At 43.9% G+C, this 23,006-nt stretch overlaps 1 protein-coding gene across 4 annotated transcripts in view; it reads right to left on the reverse strand.

Annotated features, from left to right (window-relative positions):
* C5H1orf21 (chromosome 5 C1orf21 homolog) overlaps positions 1–22,697 on the reverse strand; it is a 130,121-nt gene extending 107,424 nt beyond the window's left edge. The window contains exon 1 of one of the 4 annotated variants that reach the window (XM_076339578.1): positions 22,548–22,697. The gene's annotated coding sequence lies outside the window, so the exon portion shown is untranslated. Of the gene's footprint in view, positions 1–12,373; positions 12,674–19,307; positions 19,448–19,703; positions 19,737–22,547 lie in introns of those variants that run through there. The other 3 variants (XM_076339582.1, XM_076339579.1, XM_076339580.1) reach the window with 3 other exon arrangements.
* Between the last annotated feature and the right edge of the window lie 309 nt (positions 22,698–23,006).

Below are 23,006 nucleotides of genomic sequence, written 5' to 3' on the forward strand. Positions count from 1 at the left end.
CTGGCAAAATGTACCATGCTCACAGACAAGACCGGTCCTCAGACACTGCAGGGCTCCTGGCACAAGCAGTTTTATGAGGAAAAGAAGGTATGCCTTTTTGGGGGAGTTTTATGGGGAAGAGGGAGATGCAGACAGATCAGGATGAACCTTATATATACAAACTGACAAGGAGAGACATGCAGTGATTGACGGTGTATGTAATAAACACAACTGGTAAGAGTCTAGACAGGCTTTCAGTGCATAAATATCAAATTATATGAAACATACTGGAGGGGACTTGCAACAACCTCTAATTTTAAGATTTTACCTGACGTTTAAAAGAAAGGCAGCGACACCCTCCCTGGCTCCTTCCCCAAACAGATTCTGTTGATTTGCCTAACCAAAGTAGATAAACCCTGTGGTTTACAAATACCTTTCAAGTTTATTCTCAATAGGTATTGAGAAAAACTATGGGTTTGGGGTTTTGTCCCCTGAAGAAAAAGCAGGTGAGGGAGGAGAGAGTCCCTTTCCCCATGTAACCTATTCATCCTTCTTCATACTCATGGTGAGCTACAAAACTGAGTTGTGCCAAGCACCATCACTGTCCTGCCCAGTGCACGCTGGATGGCTGGTTTTTTCCCCCCCGAGAACAACACGAAAATAGTTTCCCACTGTGTTGTTCCCAAACGTTTTTGCCTAAACTATTAAAACACAAAGTTAACTGCTCCTGCCACAACCCGCCTGCTCTGTACACACTTCACACAAAGCACATCGGAAGCATCAATCCTTTATCATCTGTCCAATTTCAGAAATATTTTGCAAGTCTCAGTACCACAGTTAAACTCCTCACATGCTTTTGTGACAGATAGCAAAACCAGAAGGCGCACACGCTACATAAACTGTTGATGAAAGTTAACTGAAAGATTTGGGGGTCTGAAACGGGGGTTTGATCTTTCAATGAAGCGACCCACAACATGAATGCAGCTCACCCTGAACACAGGGAGGAGAACTGCAGAGGGATGACTAGAATCGTATCAAGAAAACTCAAATTGTAAGAATGAGAGATGCTTCCTCTCAAATCATTCCTCTCGGGTGTGAAGATAAATCACTGGAGTTTTTCACTTGTCACAAATCCATCAGATGTAACTCACCTGTCTCACAGGAAACTACCTCTTTGTGCCTGCACATCCGTGATGCTCCAGCCATGGAAGGAAGTCGAGAACGTGGAAGAAATTAAATACTTCCCTGCAGAGCCTGCTCTTTAGGTTGATTCACTCCAAAAATTTGCTCCCCCCTCCCACCCCCTTTCTCTCCTCCTTAAGAGAAAACTTGGACAATTAAGTCGTTAGCAGACCCATCTGGAAATGCTGGAATCACTTCAGGAGGTTCCCTGACAGAGAAATACCAGCACGACAGTGAGTTTTTAACAATGGGAAACAGCAAACCTGAATCCCACTAAGGAAAGTTAGTATTTAAAGCAACTTAATACTTTCAATCTCCTTATCAGAATAGTACTGGTTTTCTTTTCAGCCAAAGCACTTAAACACACACACTTCAACCACAATCAGCTTGAGGGCTCAAAGTTACACGCGTGCCAAGAGGTTCTGGTGAAAGATGACCAAAACCACCAGCAAAGGCTTTTGGACCAGCAGCAAAATGGCCAGCTTGCTACAAGTACTTCCGTAGAGTCTGTTCATCACGTTGGGCCAAAAGCAGCATTGTGTGTTTATTTTATTAACAGCAAGTTCGTTTATCTTAAGTATGTCTGACATCACCATCATTCAACATCAGATGCCATTCTACAGCTCTGGTCTCCTCCCCTCCTTCAGGCTTCCAGTAAAATTAGACCTTGAATTAAGCTTCCAGTAAAATAATTGCAGTTGGCAGGTATTTTTCAACACTGATTTGGAAGCCAAGAAACCAAAGGAAAACAAAACAAAATCAAATCAAGCATTACTCAACTTTTCTCAGAAACAGCTTGTTCTGTAGATGAAATATTTTTTCACTGGTGGATGGTTTTGCTCTACCACTATTTTACATTCTCTATGAACTTCACAAAAGCATTGGCCGGACAACTTACTAAATTTTCCTAAGATAAAATAGGGAAAAAAGTATCTTAAGCCCTTCAAAACAACAACATAAAAAATTATGACAGAGGAAAAAAAAGACCTGCTCAAAAACAATGGACATTTTTTCTGGAGAAAACAATGAAAAGAAAAAGGAAAGCAAAAAGTAACAACGACCTAATCCTTTTCCAAAGCACATCTTCCACTGGCTGCTGTGGGAAGAGGACTGGCTTTGGAGGCTTACTTCATATCCACAAGTTGAGAAGGCACCCTGTTTCAGTCTCCTGGCAAAGAGACGGACACCTGGGGCTGGACAGGAAAATACTGAATTTACCTCCAACCTACTCAATCTTCTCCACAGCTGATAAGGACATGGCAGAAATCATTACAGTTTCTGCACAAAGTAGGATACACTTAAATTCAGGTAATGTAAATTCTCAGTGAGGCAACCCAAATCATCATCTCCATTTTTACTGACAGCTATTTTATTAAAGAAAGCTCCCTTGTAATCAGTTGGTAACCATTAAATCATGCTGATCTTCATGTAAATACATCTTTCCCTTGCTAAAAACAGGACTTCTTTTTGCAAACACAGAGGATACACTGTTCCTAATAAATAATTTCACAGCTTTCCATACGTTTACCGTAATTCCCAATGGTTCATTTTGTTAGAAAATGTTTCTTATTTAGGACATATTATATTATTTTAATACATGTCAAACTGCAGTCGAATACAACACTTGACCCTAATTTCTATCATGCTGCTTCTAAAATAAGCCCTGCCTGTATCACTGTGCAGATCTTTAGGAAATCTTCTGCACAGGACCAGACCAACATCAAAAGACAGACAGGACATATGTTGAGTGGTTTTACTTCCAAGACTTTTAGTTAAATACCCTCCACTCTCGTGTACTACCCTTAGGATCTCACTGTTCATTACTCCATCACAAGCTCTGAAGGCTTAGATACACAGGTGCCCACATCCCATAATTCGGCTCTTCCTTGTGTGGAGACAAGCACATAAAACTACCATGCTCACAGTGAACAAGCCTGGAGCAGGACCCCTGGATGACATTTCCCTTTAGGAAGGAATTGCCGTAGTAATTTCTTCTCACCCACACAACCTTTTCCAAAAGTTTTGGAGTTTTGTGCTCAAGGGGGTTTTTCCAGTTGAAATGTGAAACCGGAAAACAGCAAAAAAATTATGTGGTAGCCCTGTCTCAGTTTCCTCAGGTCCCTGACCAAGGCTGACACTGTTCTCAGCATTCGCAAGATGCCCTCCTCCCCCCAAAACGTTCAAGGTGGACTCATTAACCATGGTGCTCTTGATTTACGGGTTGACTCATTTGAACATGAAGAGCCAAAGGACACTGCACATTCTTGGCATTACGCTGCTCTTGAAGAGGGAAACGTTAGTGCCACGTGGAAGAGTCAAAAGTACATCTGCATTGACCACCCGACACCTACACGAAAGGAGCACGTGCAACATCTGATGAATCAAGAGAGTCCCCCCAAACCCTTGCGACAGGCTCTGCGGCTCTGGAAAAGCAGTAAAGCAGTAACAGGCTTTCACATCCCATGCTACATTTTGCCATATAATACAGTTCTATTTTTCTAGCAATTCCATGGGGGAACATTCTGGAAAAAAAAAAAAACAAAACAAAACCATATCACTCCATCAATTTGCACAATATCTGGGGAACGATAAAAGGAAAAAGAAATAGGGTTGAAGGAAAAAGCAGCAGCTTTCACATGCAGAAGCACAACACACAGGAGCCAGAGTCCTTCACTCGATTTCTAAGAAGCCTCCACCACCATCACTTTCTTTTGCATGCAGATGATATGCTAACAAGCCCTTTAGATAATTTAGTCCGTATATACTATGTAGGTGTTTGCCAAAAGACTAATGCCAGTATCCAGTCAATACAATGGGCATTCTTTCTACTTTATTGCATTAAAAAATCATAGAAAGAGGTCACAGAAAAAATTGACAAGACAGAGAACTCCATTTTCAGAAGTATTTTAAGTCAGTTCACCTCCGGTTTACTTTTCACCAGAAGTAAGGCTGCTGTCAGAAAGCCGTTTCCTTCTGGCATTGCTAATTCAACACTCGCTTTATTCCCACACTTTATCATTCCCCTTTCCTGTTTTTGTACTCATTGTTGCCTTCGGAGGACAATGAGTAGGGGCAAGAGTCCGGAGCCTTCAGCTTTCTGAACGGCCGCCGCAGGAAGTGGAGCATTTAACAAACGTGCTGAAATGCTGATCTCTAATTTTCAGGTCAGTTAGCCAAAGATGTGATGTACAGAATGGAAAAAGCGACGTCCTAACAACCCCTGAGGTTTCAAAACCAACAATCCTGTCCATCCAGAAAAAGAAAGTCATACCTACCATTTCTTCCTCTGTCCATACCTACCATTTCTTTCTTGTCCCACACTCTTAAAAATATAGGATGTTTAACAAAAAGTGAACAAGATTTGACTGCAAACATCTTTTGCCAGCACAACTCTCAAAATTGCCAACAGGCTTAAGATACTCAGATACTTTAACTAATAATTGAACAGGACATTGCATTTTGTAGGTGGCTCTGAAACCTTTGTCGGGGGTGGTTTTTCCCCTCACACATACATAGTGAAGTGGATGGATCACTCTGGAGATGAGTCACTACTGAAACAACAGAATAAACTCCCATCAAATGTTGCGGGGTTTGTGTTTAACATTTTCCAGCTCCTTTTTTGGAGTATTTGGCAAGGCTCTGGCAAACGCTCCTCCCACAGAAATCAAGCGGCTATTTTATTTGTCAGTGAAATAAATCTAGAAGTGCTTAAATATTAATTTCAGCCTCCGCTTATCTTCTCCTCCTGCTTCAAGTTTGCTCCCTCCCAAAGCTGACAACAGAGAAAGGAAAGCCACCGAGAGCAGGGCAACTGCTGACACCGAAAACACAACCAAGACGGGTTTCCAAAGCTCCAGACTGCAGGAGGTGCTCAAGCAGATTTGCTGCTGTAGCTGCTCCACACTTCTGAAGATCACCCCAGATAAAGTGCTCGAATATATACAATGCTTGAATGTTTAGACTGGCGTTCACTTCTAAAGGGTTCGGCAAAAACATCTTTTGACTAAAGGCCAATTAACACGTTTAAAAGGGCGGGGGGGGGGGGGGGGGGGGAGTGAAAGTTAAGGACAAGCAAGTCTTTGGTGCACAAGGCAAAACAAAAGGAGCCAGTAGAAACGAAACCTAAGCCTAGTGCTGCCATGGTCTATCTGCGCTATACCCGCCTGCTTCTCCAAAAATCTTTACATACCTGTACACGCTTCCTTAAGTGTGGACACCACAATAATCATTGCGATCCAATTCAATTTGCACATAAATCACTAATTAACTCACAACACACAAATGGTACCAAACCTGGAATCGCAAGTAGTGGCTCTGCCTGTCACCAACACTAATCTCAGGGACATCAGGGGACACTGGGTACTTATTTGGGCAGCTGGCCTGCACTGCAATCTGCCCTGCTGTATGTTCATCAGCACTGCTCTTATTTAAAAGCTACAATAAACATAATAATTGATATTGCAAATATACCTTCAGTTATCATGTTTACCTTATGCTATGGACACTTGCACCTTTGATTAGAGTTACTTTTCAGAAGCATGTGCATTTATATTATTACTGCTCTCACATCTGCACAGAGTATATAATTTCTTTGCATCAGCAGATACCGTGACCGAGTAGCGTTAAGAGTGAAATGGGTATCACAGCAATCAGTGTTTTGTGCAAGACACCTTACCCACAGGATTTTGCACAGTCCCGTGGTAACTGGTGAGCAGCAGAAATGGGTGGGAGCTGCAGATGGGTGTCTGCAGCCACAAACCTGCATCCAAGTGGTGTACAGCAGATGGCTATCCACCGCTGACTTTGATACCCAGTCAAACACCGTTTCATATCATTACCAAGCAATATGCAGTAGTTTCTGTGATGAAAAAAAATGTATATACACACACATATATATTTTATATATATATATATATATATATATATATATATATATAAAATAACTAGTGCTTTTGATTCACTTAAACCAGAATTCACATAAGGAGAACCTTTATTACAGGTATTTTCTTATATATTTGTCTTTTGTTCTGTATTTTTCCTTGCGTTCACATCAAATTAATATAAAGACTTTCTATTTAGCTTATAAAGCATTCACTTACAAAAAACCTGATGTGAACTTGTTTGAAAGACAAAAACACAGAAAAGAAACAGCAGAGCTCTAACCATGCACTAAACTCACACTTGTTCAACTGCATACCCAGCACAAAGGCATGACTCTGAATCCGCAAATCCTACACACATTTTTGTCATATAAACTGAAAGCAAACCGCAGCCAGGTCTAGTGGTAATTAAAACTGAGGAGGGGACTTTGAATGATGGCATGCAGTCACAGGCTGCAGTGCTCTCACTCATCTTAAAGAACAGAGGCGTTTCAATTGGCTAGACGTTGCAACCCTTTATGCCTAAGAAGTTGCTGGCTAATCATTTCTGCCACTATATGCTGTCCTCAGCTAAGGAAGGAATCTAATGGAGAACAGAATACATTGCTAATTTACTGTAAAAGTTAAATTTGGAGAAAAAAATAGCATTCTGATTGGCTGTGCATAAGGTGAGGAGGCAGGAAACATGGGGAAAAATGCTACTTACAGACTTTGGGGGGAAAAGGTGCAATCTTAAAAAAAATTACCAACTCTAGAAGTAAGTTCATTTTTCTACTGGCTTAGAAGAGACTAAAAATAATGATTTGTTTTGGTAAAACCCCTTAAGTGTATAAACATGAAAATGAGTTTTCCAACTAACAAGCGTTCATACACCATAGTCACTGAGTAACAACATGCAAGGAAAGGAGCAAGTGCACTCACATAGTGCTCAAAATTCATTACTTCAGTTAGACAGCCAGTCCCTTAATGGATGATAATCCGTTATTCCAGAGACTGCAAACATACCAGCACTTCTTTTAGCACTCATCTGAGAGGAAGACGAGAAAACACTGTAAAAGAAATGAAAGACAGGCCATCCCCCCTTGCAACCCAACAGAACAGTTGCTCTTTTTTATGAACAGGGAAAATACTTTTCAATTTCACTGAGCTCTTACTCGTTCATCCCCATGTGCTGCGTAGATGTCATTTGCATTTTTATACCATTTCACGTACAGGAAACCAAAGGACAAGTAGCACAGCACAGGCCAAAGAAGGCTCCACCTTTCCAGCCCTCTGCTCTTACATGAGTGGCAGAAGTAGGCCTTTTTTTATTTTAATTTGACAGCAACCTTTCATTATATTCCTCTGTTTTCCAGAACTGCTGCTATCCAATAAGCTCAGCTGGGGATGTACAGAAACAAATAAAGAGGCAATTCTTTCTCCAGGAAGCCTGCAGTCAAACCTCCCAGACCCCCAAGCCATTATACAAAGGCACCCGTGCCCACACAAGCCTTGCTGACTTTAAAGATGGGCCAACAATGCAGAATTATTCTCAACAACTACATCAGGCCAGACTAAAGGCCCGTTTCATCCTGCACCCAACAGAAACCAAAAGCAGATACCTGGGAAAGGGTGTAGGAATACAGAGCAAGTACACAGTGAAACCACCATGTAATGCTCTCTCCTACCCCAACCCAAGTACAGGGACAACTTTTTCCTCTTTGATTCAAGGTGTAACTAAAGTTGTACTAAACGCAACACAGAAAGTCAACATGGATCGATCATGACAGCACAGGATTGTCTATCAGGCTCTCCTGCCCATTTCCCTGTTCCCCACTCACCCTTGGTTGCTCCTCTCTACCTTGTGAGCTTTGGGAAGCCAACCTCCTTGCCGACAGTCACGACTGCTTCCCAGAACGACACCTGATCTCATCCAGAGTTTCCTTGCACCAACGTAACACAATTAGTAATGTGGCGAGGGGAAATTTAAGAAAAGCAAACCGAAATGGGAAATGGTGTTAGTGCTGGTGAGAGGAAGCTCCATAATAAAGAAATAATTTTGAGTTACAAGTAAAGTTAATCAAGGAACAAGGTTTTTAAAGTTTAAACTTTTAGCATTTTATATATTTAGAAACTCTTTTAAAATGTTAAACCAATAAAGAAGAGAGACCAATGATGCAACTTTTATGTTGCCTAGGACTTTGCAGATACTACTCACATGAACTTCCCCACTCAAAACCAGCACTAAAGCACTTGACAGTCTTGGATACGAGATCCTACTGCAGCAGGCACAGTGCCTTACCTCCATTACATCTGCTGGCCTACAAGATAGCTCCTGTTCTTTGGTGTCCTGCCAAATACACTGACAAATACACTGTGCCAACACAAGTGGCAACATGAAACTCTGCGGAAATTCACGCTGGTTTGGGTTTTGCAGGCCTGCTGCGCAACACAGGATGGGTGGTGGACATTAAACAGAACTACAAACAAGCGTCAATCCTACAAAGCAGGCACATTAGCAGGACCATTAACCAGTAAAGGTACTGAAATCCTGAGAGTCCAAGTATTCCCACAGCCAGTGTTTGTAGGGTCAACCACTGCCCCCTCTTTCTCAACAGTATGTCAGTGCCACAATGAGCCTATGATTTCTTCCATCAAGCTCCATCCCAGGTTCAACAAGTGAAGGCTCATCCATAAAACTTCATCCTTACCCTTGGTTCCCCCAAAAAGACACACTCCTGATTAGCTATACTTAAGGTACCACGGTGAAATTTATTTTAATCAAATACATTATCTTTTTTTCTTGCTGCTGTTGCTTTGCCTTTTGTGCACTTATTTCTTTGTCTGTCTTGCAATTTCAAATACCGGAGTACAAACCAGCATTGCTGAGAATTAAGTAACTAACACAAGTGATGACTATTTTGCCATAAAACTAGTTATCTACATGGTTTGCGGTAGAAAGAGAGAAGGTTTGGGGAAAAAACAACAAGTGCAGCCAGAGATCAGAAGAAATACTGCTCCTAAGTGGAATATTAACATTTCCACCTGGAAAAGACGACACGAAGAATCAATGAAGTGCATTAAGCAAAATCACTGCAGTTCACAACTGGAATATTTACAACCTTTTTGGCTGATCTTTAGTGTTTCAGAGTTGTAGAAAAACCCTAACTGGAGACCAAATTCTTTCCTTCCTCTTCTCCCTTGCCCATAGCTAGTGATACTGCTCAGCAGGATTCAAACGGCGAATCTCCTGGCTGAATCCAGCCCAACTATATCTCACCCATTAAAAGAGAAAGGTACACAATGAGCCAGGCACTACTCTGTGCCTCCCACAAGAACCTGGGGTGTCACTGGCATTGGGGGGTGACCAGCCCAAGACCCAGCTTTAGGATGTGGCACCACCACCCCTGGTTACAGCCCACTGCCTGAGAGCAGGCTCTGTCCTTGTCGTTTTGACAGCCTCATTTCTTGCATTGCCACCTCTAAAAGGAAAAGCAACACGAAGGCCAGCATCCTGCATCGCAGCCTGGCTCTGAGCCTCTTGCTCAGAAAGCTTTTATTCATAATACACACCATATGAAGAACAGGAGAAGTAAGCATTTGATCATTTCTGCCCCCTTGACCACACACCTTGAGATAGTAATGCAAAGCATTACACTACATTGTGCCCTTACACAATTTCCTTTTCAACAGCAAGTGCCTTTTGGTTTCGTTAGTGTCTCATTTTCTCCTGCTCATGTTTCCAGCCTTGTGCCATCAGCTGTTTAGCTCTTCACATTTCATCTCCAGCCCTCTACCTTGCCACCTCCTTGTTTAATACATTTATGAACAGACATACTGTTCCTGCTCTCCATACCAATTCTCAGCTTATTGATACCAACTCTTGATGGTAATGATCCAGCAACAACATGCCCAGGCTCTGCTCCTACCCCAAAAAGGAAGAGTTAGCCAAGCCCACCTGCACAGCGCTGCTAAGAGAAAGCCCCTAACAATGCCCACGCAATACCTCCTTTGCTGGGCATCATGGAGGCTAACCATCACTCTGAACTTCTTTTTCAATATTAGTTTTCAGTCCATGCTAAACCCAAGATTCCTGCAGGCTCCAGTCTGTACAAGGTAGGTAGGGGCTGTAGGAAGAGATGGGGGGTGGTAGGGGGCTGAGGCTGGGGGACAACCGAAAGCCAGATGCACAGGGGAGCTGTAACACCTTCTAAAGAGGGCAATCAGAAAGCCTGAAAGACATGTTTTCAGCTTACTTTGTCCTTTCACACATCTGTGATTATGGCTTTAATGGTAATGTAAAGCCACAAGAATCCTTCTTCTATGGCATTTAACAGTATTAAAAACCATTGTGCCTCTAAACATTCAGAAGCTAAATCCTAGACTTACTAAGCTCAACAGCAAAATTCTCTGTGACTTCAGCAGTACCCAGTTTTGGCCCCAGGGTATTGAATGCAAGTACACACAGGGGCTAAACCTAATCTGCACTGATATTTACATAATTTCCCTATATGTAAACAAATTAACATAGCCACAATATTTGATTGTACTTCTGTCTTCCATGACCAATGAGTCAGAATGGCTTGTTTATAGTTATTAGCAATATAAACCTGCAATCAATCAGCACTGTCTTCACCCTGCAGAAGCGGGGAGAGAACAGCTACAAAAGTCATCAGGGAATAGCAAAGGACACCCTAGCCCCAGGATTGAACTGGGAGCATTAGTACTTGTCATAGACAGCAATAGGAAATACTCTTCTTCATAACTATGAACTTAAAAATAGTAATTGAAAAGCAAATCTGTTATGAGAACAGAATTAAGCTACTGAGGTTCAAGTTGATCAAGGGATTTAGAAAAATAATCCAGATTTCACTCTATTAAAAAAAAAAAAAGAACAAAAAACATTTCAAAGCTGAGAAAAGGGACCTGTTTTTATTTTTCTGATAACAAGGCACAGAACAAGATCAGAGTCCTACCACACTGCGTGCCACAAAGATACTGTCGCAGCTGCAAAGAGCCGGAATGGGCAACTCCAGTTGCAGCAGCTCTACAGCCTCTCAGGAAAAGGAGCTGTGGTCTCCCAGCTCCCACCCTGGTGCACCATTCACTACACCATGCCATTTTTCTCCTATTCCAGCAGTATCTGGAAGCATGTACATTTCTTCCTCCTTACTGCATGCTTTGAAGCTGATTTTCTGGTGCATGTTTGTTCTCCTTTATACTTCTTCTGAGTATTCCCTAAAACTTTCCTTGCGGGCACTCATTTCATCCAAGCCTTTCTGGTATAGATCTATGACAAAGCAGCAAACAGGATAAAACCCAAGAGAATTGCTAAAGGCAGCTGCACACAGCACCAAGGGTATGCTCCTAAATTTCCAGGTAAGTACAACGAACACAGCACCTTAGACCACTGTAATTTTCATTGATTTGAAACTTGGTCCTAGAGTACCTCCGGTGACTAACCAAACAATTAAGCCTACTAGATGTGCTGGCTAATGACCAGGTAGAAATGATGAACTAGAGACTGGTAAGTCAGCCCACAATCCCTAGCACCAAGAGGCATACACCCTTAAGGGTGAAAGTCACTCCCATCTTCTGTTTTCCACCTCTTCTTTGACATACAAATCAAGATACAAAACCAGTCATGCAGTCTGACGATACAGAAAGGTCCCTGCATCTCCTCCAACACTGAGTTTTTTCCCCTCAATGCTGAGACCAGATCAGCATTCCCACAGACAGCACCTCAGCTAAGCTCAGCTCGCACCTGGAAGAGACCTTACAGATATTGAGCGTAACCCATGGAGTCTGACTTTATTGGCACAGAAGCAGCAAACTGTGAAGCTCACATGCTACCTCCTCCCCCCCCCCCCTTTTTTTTTTTTTTTACACCCAATCACCCTCAGCATTTTCAAAGCAATAAAACCATTTCAATACAAAACACATTTCAGGCACGTTCATGAGATGTTGCAGGAGTTGGCAGCAGGTAAAGAGAAAGAATGGAAGATTATAGGTAGGGAAGAGAGGAATGGAAGATTGAAAGGCTGGAAAAGCACAAAGGTCACCAATTTACTCATTAAGAGAATCAGTTAGCAAACAGGACAGTCCAATTCACCAGGTAACAACCATCAACCATCAAAGCAAAATCAGGAAGTCTTCAGGGCCACCTCCATTCTTAGTTGTGGTTTTTACTCCTGAGGATATTCAGTCACAACCAAGATCAAAAGTGGAGCTGATCTCACACGCTCAGAAAATGCACAGCAGATTTTTTTTGGGATAGTTTCCTTGGCATGGTTAATTCACCTGGGATCTTCTGTCCCACCTCTGCCTCTCACTAGCACCGCATTAAAACTTACCTCCTGCTCGCAGGAGACCATGTCTCGGGAAGTGGCTAACCCTGACTATGGCCAACAACAGCCTGTTATGTGCCTTTTCAAAGTGTACGCTGAATGCAAAAAAAGCCCCAGAAAAGAGAGTTGTTCCTTCCGCATTTGGCTTAAGGCAAAAAAAATACAGGAACACAACAATTATCCTGGTATTTGCCCTCCACTAAAAAGAAGAGTGATGAGATGGCAAGAAACAGCAAGTGGGTTCTTCACAGCAGTAGCTCTTGGGAAAGCAGGGTGGAAGAGATGGAAGGAGGTATTGCCATTAGGATGCTTGTTCTCCAACGCAATCCTTTGACGTCGGTAGGATCATTCATATATCTGAAATAGAATGCTTTATTTCAAAAATCAGGCATTTAGACTGGCAGTTTTTTGCACCTTGGGGTATCTTTTGGAAGGCAGGCAGGAGGGGAAAGCCAGCAGGGCTGGCCAGCAGGGGAAAACAACTGCTTGCCTTATTTCTCATTAATCATAACAACAGGAGCAAAGAAATTCCTCCTCGTGTACTGCAAGCTAACATAAACCCCAGGAAAACAAGAGTCCTCGACCTGTAGCACTTAATGAACGTTCTCGGTGAACTTCACCTTCTTCTCTGTAGTCTCCTCTGGTCCCATGCTGCTGCGTAACCTGTTCTGCCTACAAAGGAAGGCCAGGGCAGGGCCTGGAAGGGTTTGGACCAATTTTTCACCCAGCAGCAACAGCACTATGTGCTGATTCTGCCACATTTACTATTGCTTCAACCTCAGCGCCCTCATAAGACCAAACCCCACAGGCTTTGCACAGCCAATCTTCCCTGACTCAACAGGAACGCCATCCAAATCTTGACACTGGCATGCACCGTGATTCTATCTGCAAGAACAGGATCTCTGCTCGCAGCCTCACATGGGCTGCCTGGCCAGCAGTCAGAAGTACAGGGGAGGAAAGCTACGTGTTTGTTTACGCCCTCCGCAGCTGATGGGTGGGAAGGGAGCTGGGAGGCACCAAGTAGGCAAAGACGGGGTGCACGTCCTTAACTACCACTTTAGGAGCAGCTGAATCAGCACCGGGTGGATGGCTATTTACTGCTGACACAGACCTGCAATAAATCACTATCTTTCTGGAGCAACAAGGAAGTTGCAGGGGTGACTGAGTCATTCTCCATCCTGACGCCATTCCAGGAGCGGAGCCACGTACGTCCCCCAGCCTTGGGCTGTGCCCGTGGCCCAAAAAGAGCTTTTAAGCCAAATCCTACAGTCATCATTCAAAGCCGAAATGCTTTATTTACACTCAGCAAGAATTCCTGTATGTTTTTGACACTGCTAAGAGTAACCAGTGCTTAAATTATTTGCTTAACAAAGGAGTCTATTTAACTACAAGAGTTACACCAAGCATGCAATGTTTTCTGACCCACATAGAAACTAATAATTTGCATTTTATGGAACCACTTTGCATAGACAACCCATCTTAATGGCCAACAACACGCTGTACAAAAATTAATAATTGAAAAGCAGTCGTCAGCACTGTTATTTGCGTTACAGGTAACTCACAAACCTCGTTAAATTGTAGTATTAAATTTCTAACGACCTTCTGGAAAGCTGTTCACTTCGAGAGCCATTTTTTAAGGCACAAGCTCACAGAACGCCAAGCAATTGCAGGGGAAGTACATGACAGTTACCTGGAGTCTGTGGGAGAGGCCAGGCAAAAACCACTGTCACAAAGATGTCAGCCTGATCCCCCTTTGGCTGAAGAAGTGACTTTGACTTCGACTTCATGAACCTCCCCTCTCTCCAGCCAGTCACTTGACCGGGCTTCTCTCACAAATTCCTGCCCTAATGCCAGATTAATCCTACTTCATCCAGTCCCCACACATCTAAAAAGCTCCAGGTTTTTTTCCTCTCAAATCATTGGCTTTTAAACTATTTCTTTTAAACTTCTTTTTAAACTATTGTAGCACCCAAGCATTTGCTGTGGATGAAAAAAAGGCTCAGAGACTAGCACAGAAGTGTAAAGGCAAACAAAAACTACATCATGAAGCCTGGGATTTTCATAGTCTTAGGGAAATTAGATCCCCTGAATCCCACTGCAACTCAGTGAAGAGTCAAGTGCATAATTTTCCATTATGCTTGTAAAAATCCCCAAATAAATGTACAACTAAACGTAGCTTCACAAGGCTGAGCATTTATTATTCTCCTAAATGCTGTTACTAAGCCAGAGGCCTCTTATTCCTTTTTTTTTTTTTTTTTTTTTTTTTAAGGAAATAGTCTCACTCTTGCCAAAATGTCAAAGATGCAGAATGCTAGTTATAGGAAAATCCACCTCAGAGTCAGCTCCTGTTGTTGGGGAAGAACAACAAACAAACCCTATATTCTGAGCTGACAATCATCGTGATCTGCCCATTAGTGTTGCGTCACTCTTCACCAGTCTGTCACGCTGATGGAGTCTGTCTGTCTGTGTTGGGGATGACAGTCACTCCTCACTGCTGACGTCTTTGCTCAGGGCTGTGCCACGGTCTCTGGTACACAATCTGCTCCAGAATATGCAGAGTGGCTGTTGCCATTTCAAAAGCTTTCCGGGCGTATTTCTGCAGACTGAAACAGGAAGATTTTGGGCAGCCAGGGACTGATTTATCTTTATATGAATGCCTGCGGGTGTAATTCACACAGCTCTTCCAAACAAAACATTTTCACTGCGATAGCAAAGGCAAACTCCCCCAAACCCAATTTGTTTGGTGGTTAATTAGTATCCTCCACTGCAACGTTTGAGACAAAAGAAAGAAGCGCTCCCCTCCTCCCACAAGCATCAAGACTTTTTAATCTCAAAGATATACCTTATCTGACATGACCAAAGCAGAACGGATACAGCTTCCTTTTTTTTTTTTTTTTTAACAGAAGAAAAACAATAGAAATTATCTCAGAAGCTTGTTCAATGGGGGGTTTTGATTTTCATTTCAGTAGCACTGGCCAGACACTTTTAAATGGTAGGCTCCCACACGTGAAAACTAGGCAGTAATTTAAAAATATAAATCATAAGAAAAAACAACTATGTCCATAAGAACTTTGAGCAGTAAAAATAACAGACACAGTATTAGAAAACCCTGGTTGGCGTTTCTTTCACTCACTAATAAAACAAGTCCCTGAAGTACTCATACAAGTTTCTCCTCTATGCATTTCTGTGGTAGGTGAAGGGGAGAGCCGCCAGATCTGCTCCCCTGGATTCAATCCGGCTTATTCAGCAGCTTCGGTTCTGCTATTTCAGATTCCTACAAAAATAAAGGCTCAGAGGAGAAAGCTAAGCCTCTGGGCATCCACCAGACCACAGCTACTGTGTGTACGTAACAAGCACAACTGCACTGGAAGAAAAGGAACAGTCCCCTGTCCTTCAGCATCACATGGCTGACCACGCTCAGCAGCCCAAACCACATCTTTAAACATCCTACTTCAGAGAACACCCTGCTGCTGAAGGCAGCTTCCTAGTGACAGAGTGCTGTGTAAATCCATCTGCAACAAAAGACCAAACTCCTGCACATTTTGTCGGTGCATTTATTGCACATCAGCTGCACTCCCTTTAAGATGCAGCTGAGATGGGCAGGCCTGTAGACAAAATAAAGCAGCAGGATCCAAACTGGGTATTACCAAAAGAGAGAAACATCTTAGTCATCCCTCAAAGTTAAAGCCGAAATGGGCTTACAGCCTCTTACCAGCCCTTAAAAAGACAGCATTTGTTTTGTTTTTACAAGTTGATTCTTCCCTCAGACTGTTTTCTAGTGGAGATGTGCAAATATCCAATATTCAGAACTTTACTGAATAGCAATTTAAAAGGAATTCTCCAAACAGAAAGGCGAACTTCAACAAGCCCATTTCCCCAGGAATGGCACACCAACATCAGCATGTCATCCAGAAACCTACAAAGTTCACAGAAAATGCTGCTGCCACCATAAAAAAGGGAAGGAGAGCAATTTGTTCCTTCTCTGTGTCTTCCTGCTAAAACAATCTCCCTGCCCAATATCCTAAATTGCACAGGCTCCGCAAATCTAATTAGCCACAACTCTAAAATGCAGAGGTCTGTCTGCCAAACATGCATAATCACATTAAAGTTGTTTTGGTTTAATTAATAAAAACTTGGGACGGGATGAGAAAAATCCTAAGGAGAAAAGTCTAAAAGGTAAGTTCCTCCCCCTCACCAAATAAAGAGCTGTCTCTGTGTGGATAAACTCCTCTATTGGGCAACTTGGATAAACTTTTCCTTGTTTATTATAAAAGCACAAGTTCACCAAGGTCCTTTTATGTCCTGATGTATGAAATTATTCCAGCTGCATATCGTTTCATGGAGTCAAAGGGGTGAGGCTATGGTATTTATAGATACGTTCAGAATTTTGGTTAGCAACAACATAGTTACGGCCTCAATGCCCAACACACTTTTGGGAAAATGCCCACCTGTATATATAGATCCTGGAAATTTTTTCCTATTAAATATATATTTCAACTGAACTTGCTTTTTATCTTTTTCCAAACTTGATGGATAAAGTCTATTACTTTCTGTTAGAGATACAGAGACAGAAGAAAAACAAACTGAGGCCACTTCCATAGTAAGAGGAAAGACCGTGATACGATCCTGATGCTTTCAGACACATTCACTGGTTTTGGGTTTTTTTATTAGCAATAGCACTCCACTCAAACATGGGGCCTCAGTTTTACTAAACACACGTCACACATGAAGAGATGAATCTCTGCAAACAACTCAAAACACAAACAGATTGACAGTGCTCCACAAAAGAGAAAGAATGGCTTCCCTGATTCAGATAACAAATTAAGAGCTCATAATGGTTTAAAAATCTATTTCTCCAAACCTCTAATCCAGAGCCCTGCCTAAAGGCTGTTCAGGACTGGACCAATACTCCAGTTAAATCACATGGCACTGGCATCTCTCCACTCCAGAATTACCTTCCTTTGAAGCAAGCGACAGCAGACACACAGGCAAGGGATGCTGTCGGATTAATACTCTGTTGCAGAGATCTTATCCATATGCATGTACTGTTGTTGTGTATAGCATCATTATGTAAGTGTCTCTATTTTTAAAACAAACAGAAAATGTTTGTCTGGTCACTCTCTACTATTATCCCACCCGTAAAGCAGTAAGCTGAAACTCCACCCAGTTTAATCATAAGTTTACAGGCTTAAGGGTGGAATAACAGTAGAAATGACAAGATAAAGCAAACAGAAAATCTTCAAAAACATGAAAATTTTACCCATTTTTATCAATAGGATTTCAGAAGCTGCCATAATAATAAATAAATTACCAAACTTTGGAGGGCTTCTTTTAATATACCAAACATAACTGCCGTTACCACCAGTACCAAAGTCTAGTACAACAAACTCTGTAACCCAGATGGCCCCTGTAACCCAGCCAGACTCCTGGACCACTAGTATAAAAGCAAACATTGTAGGTCAATTCACAGTCAAAAGATCCTGCTTCCCTGCCACATGAAGGAAAAGTGGAATTTAAAACACAACATTTAATACCCACCTATTCCTGAAATGGTCCGGGATGGCATGTCAAAAGCTAAACTAAGGAGCAAATCACAGACCAACACACTGGTTTTACTGCATGATGCTGCACTTATTGGCATCTGTATTTCTTAACTTCAAGCTCTTTAATATAATTTTTCAATTCTGTTCCCCGCATCCTTCCATACCCCCGAAAATGCTGCACCAGATACCTTGCAAAGATTTACTCTGGCAAGAACTTCAAACAACACTGCTGAAGTCACTCCTTGGCATACAGCAACTCTTTTGTTGTCTGAGTCGTTCTGAATCAAGACTTAGTGCAATCCATGTACAGGATGTATAGCTGCAGAAATCACATCACTTCTTGTATTTGAACATTTTTTTGCATGCAGTCACCTAAATGTGACAGCTGTAATGATATGTATCTATGAAAGGCGACGGTAAATGGGGCTGGAAGCATACCTTACTGCAAACATATAGCAGTTACCTTTATATACATTCTAAGACCTGTTAACAACCCCATACATAGTAGTTTTCCACGTAAAAATCTAAAAAGGAAGGTATTCTTCCAGAATTCAGATAAAATCACAGGGCAGGCACTTCAAATGGCAAGCCATAAAACAAATAAAATAAAATCCTTTTCAGCGTGCACAATTATACCCGAAGTTCAGTGACACAGGGTGTTGTGAACACTAATGCCATAAAGGTTTTCAAAACAAATTAGACATTTTTCAGAGAAGACAATCCATCAGCAGCTATTAAACACAACAGCCTCAAAGAAACTGCCAGCCCAAAGATTTCCTGGAGCGATGACTGTTGGAAAGGTTTACCAGGAGGAGGAAAACTCTGTAGTTAGTATGCACCTGTTAAGTGGCTCCATAAGAAAAGATACTGAGCTAGACCGATCTCTAGTCTGACCAAGAATAACTGCTCTTATTCAGTCCACAAAATTGAAGACAATGAGATACCAACCTGTTAATAAGTTGGAGCTGAAGTAGACTAGTACCAGTAAAAGAAATAGTCTTAAAATTACTGATTGCGTATCACATTCCACACCGCCTCCTCTCTGAACATCCTACAAGAATATGTCCTGAACAATATTACCTATTCCCAGAAGTACCTCTTCAGATTCCAGTATATCCAAAATGTGTTTGTGTACATTTAGTCACAAATATGTTATACAGCACAAAGATGAGCCAGTAGCATAGTGATAGATACTTGCAAGCGCCTGTGAAATCCCTTCGCAATTAGACACCTGCTTACATAGAATTAAACACAGGCAGCAAGGAAATAAGTAACAATAATATTAAAAAAAAAAAAAAACCTTTCCCAAGTATTTTTGCATGTGTATCCAAAATGTAGTACTGTTCCATCATCTTCTGCTGAAGGACGGAAGAGCAGCATCCTCGAGGGTACCTTACCTTTCCCTGAACGAGAGGAAGGTTGGAAGGGCTCTGGCTCCACGCTGATACGAAGGCCTCCAGAAAACTGACTGCCAGGAGTCAGTTATTCCCCCTTTCCCCCAACCACTTGACGCCACTGCATACTGTAATAACAGTGGGCATATTTCACGCTGCGGTATTTTTAGAGCGAGGTCCACTTGTACAGCACCAGAGCCCACATGAGATCACTGCGCTGCAAGCGCAGATGGGGGTCCAAGCGAGGCACTGCGCACACAGACGCACAAGAGAGGTCTCTGCCACAACACGGATAAACACCTCCCTCTCCTCCCTGCGCTCCAGCTTACTTCCCCCACAACTCAGGCTTCCACTTTCCCCTTTCTGTATCAGCTCTTGTCTCTCCCGGCAGGGTCTCACCTCTGATACACCAGCGATGCCTGCACCGACCTTTGCCACGCAGCACGCACGTCATCGCCTCCTCTCTGCGCAGATTCAGGGAGACAAGCCCTTAAAAATCTCTCCTGCAGCAACGCTGCTTCCACGACAACAAGAAGAAATAGCCAACTAATAGTGGGCCGGTTGAGGGGCTGCCAGCTTCAGCAAACGTGTTTGGAATTATATAATTTTTTAATTTTATTTAAAAAGCTTCCAGTTGAGGGTTGGTCTTCTTGCTAGACCCAACACCTGTGCTGCAATTAGCACAGAGCCCGCACAGCACCCTAGGCACGATCGGGCTGAGCACAAAGACATTTGCCAAGGCCTTTGCTTATCAACTAAATGAAGCTGAAAGGAAGTTTGCCCATGCATGCGGCCAGCACCTAATGCACCGCAGAAGCTCCCGGAGTACAGACAATCAATAGTAAGTGCATTATAATCCCGAGAGTTTACCAAAAAATTATTTACTACGTTACTGTGTCCACTCATTGTGTTTTTGTCCAATATTTGCTATACACTAACTGCAGCACATCTCTCCGATGTAAACAGTCGCCCTAATCTACATTGTTATATATATATCACTTGTTTACGCAAAGATGAATGATCATTTCAACCTTTGTTAATCTGATTGCATAACAAACTACAGCAGCCTGAAATAACCAAGCTGCTCTCTCCAGCGCGGATTAGTTGAAATCACTCATTTCAGCACCCTGCTTCTTTTAAAAAACAAAATTAAATAGATAATGGAGAAAGAAGAAAATAAAAGTGCCTGGCCACTGCTTTCACAGCCAACTACTGTACAAGACGTATCACAGCGTGCAGAGGCAGCGTAGTAACTTCACACCTGGTGCAGGCTGAGAGCACAAGGTAAAGCAAAATGTTTTCAACCGCTGAACAATATCGCACAATTAAAAGTACATTCTGCTAGATCTTACTCACAGCTCCAGCACAGGCTATTAAGCAAACTATACAGCATGGATTTTCAAAACAAGTAATTGCACGTATATAAACAAAGGCCATAATTTACATGGCAGATCCCATAAAAGCTTATCTACCACATGACATCACACCCATAAATTACAACTTAAAGCACTAGCGCCAAACTGGTCCTGCCCTTCCACCCCAAAACGAATATGATTAACATCAAACACTGCTCATCCATGCCTGCTACTCTTGGAAATAAACACACATGAAGTACTTCCCGAGACAGAGTAGTATTTAAAGATTCTTCAGACAATAAGAAGATTTATAATTATTATGGCATTATACCATCACAAAGTCTTAAACAAATCAAGCTGCCTCATTAGCCAATGCTTAAGATAATATAAGGTTAAACAACATCAAGCAGTATCGGTGCACTCCACTTGTACCAAAGGGCAAATACTTCATACATGGGAGATCTTCAGAAACACACAGCCTTACAGCTATTATCAAACAGTGAGTTAGAAAAGCAAACCCAGAACACATGTATTTCTTTGAACAGACTGAGGACCAGAATTCTTCCATTGAAATCCAACCAACCAAGGCATGGGGAAGGTGAAGGGCAGGCAAACAGGAAACCGAATAAGGCAAGGATCATGTTTTGGCATCTCTCAGTTTTAGTTCACCAGTCTATGATCAGCTCATGAGAAATCAAGAGGCAGTATCGGGGGCTAATATGAAACCGCCTATTGATCGCAGCTGGCTTTCTACAGCATGCAACAAAATTCATCCTCTTGACTGATACCCACGGTGGCAGCCTCATCGCAGAAGTTACAGACAAGACAGGCATCAGCAAACGACTGTCTAACCAACACATATCTGAAAACCTTTGTAAGGTAAAGCAAGCTAAGTATCGCTGCTCCAGGCACAAATATCTGCTCCTCCAAGTCCATAGTACCCACGAATCTGCAACCATTATCCCAGTGCCCCTACGATCTGCCTGCTCCAGGGGACTACCTACACAGCAGGCCCTGCACCAGGGAAGAAAGAGGCTCCACCGAGTCTGTCCACGCAGGCTGGGACTGTGCCATCTCCATCACACTCAGCCCACACCGAATTCACCATTTCTGCATGTTATTACGAATCTGACATCACATCAGTGCAAGCACAGTCTGACATCTACAGTTAACTCGGTGATGGTGTAAGTGCCGCCTGGCTTACAGGCATTTGGTGTTGCAATACGCTTGCTGCTGAACCCTTGAAAGAGCAGATATATATATATACACACACACACATATTTAAAATCTGCTACAGAAAGCCTTGCAGTAACATGTTTCTTCTCTATGAGGCCAGCAGACCTGCAGTAAAGGAAATGCAGCAAGAGAACCCCCTGTCTCACTCCACTTTTGAGCCGCGGCAACACCAGCACCCCCCAAAGCAAACAGATGCCGTTCAAACACCGGGTTGCCTGCCCGGATGGGAAAACCTTGCCCACCCTGCAGCCGTTTCGCCTACAAGCCGCGACCCCCCCGGTCCACCCCCCAGCCTCGGGGTCTCGCAGCACTTGGCGAACTGCGGAAGAAGGCGCCCGCTCCCCATACAAAGCCCGGCGGGGTCATGAATAAAACATCGCCCGGAGGAAGGGGGGTGGTGGTGGTGTCGGGATACGAAGATACAAGGGAATAAAAAGGCTGCGCGGCGGCCGGGGGACGCGACGACGGGCACGGCCCCGTGGGGGAGCCCCCCGGCCCCGGCCCGGAGCGGGGGCGCCGCCCGGCCCCGGCCCGCCCACCGCCGGCCCAGGCCCGGGCCTCCGCGGGGGAAGCGGCGCCCCACGGCCCCCCGCCCGTGGCTGCCCCCCCCCTCCCCGCCGCCCGCCCCCGCTGGCACCCGGGGGACGCTCACCTCAGGAGCCGCCGTTCGCAGCGGCTCCCCCGCCGCAGAGGGGCGCTGGGCGCAGCTCGGGGCCCGGGCTGGAGAGGACGGGCAGACGAGGGGGACCGGGCGGCTCCAACTAAGTGTGCGAACGCGGCGGCGGCGGCAGCCGGGCGCTGAGCGGCCTCTCCGGGGAGCCGGGGCGGGCCGAGGCGGGGAAGGGGCGGTGCGGAGCGAGGGGCGCGCCCAGCCGTCACGGCGGTGAGGCGGGGAGAGGCCGCGGAGGAGGAGCCCCCGCGCACCGCCCGCCCCTCCCGCTGCCGGGGCCGAACCCCCGGCCCGCCTGGCGGGCTGCGGGGGTTGGGGGGCCGCTTCCCCCCTCACTCCTCCCGGGTGAGGGGCCGAGCGGCGTCCAACGGCCGTCCTGGGCGGGGGGCCGGGGCCTGCACGGCGGCAGCGTCCCCTGCCCGCTGCGGGCCCCGCTCCGGC

This window comes from Aptenodytes patagonicus, chromosome 5, assembly GCF_965638725.1.
Source record: "Aptenodytes patagonicus chromosome 5, bAptPat1.pri.cur, whole genome shotgun sequence".
NCBI lineage: Eukaryota > Metazoa > Chordata > Aves > Sphenisciformes > Spheniscidae > Aptenodytes > Aptenodytes patagonicus.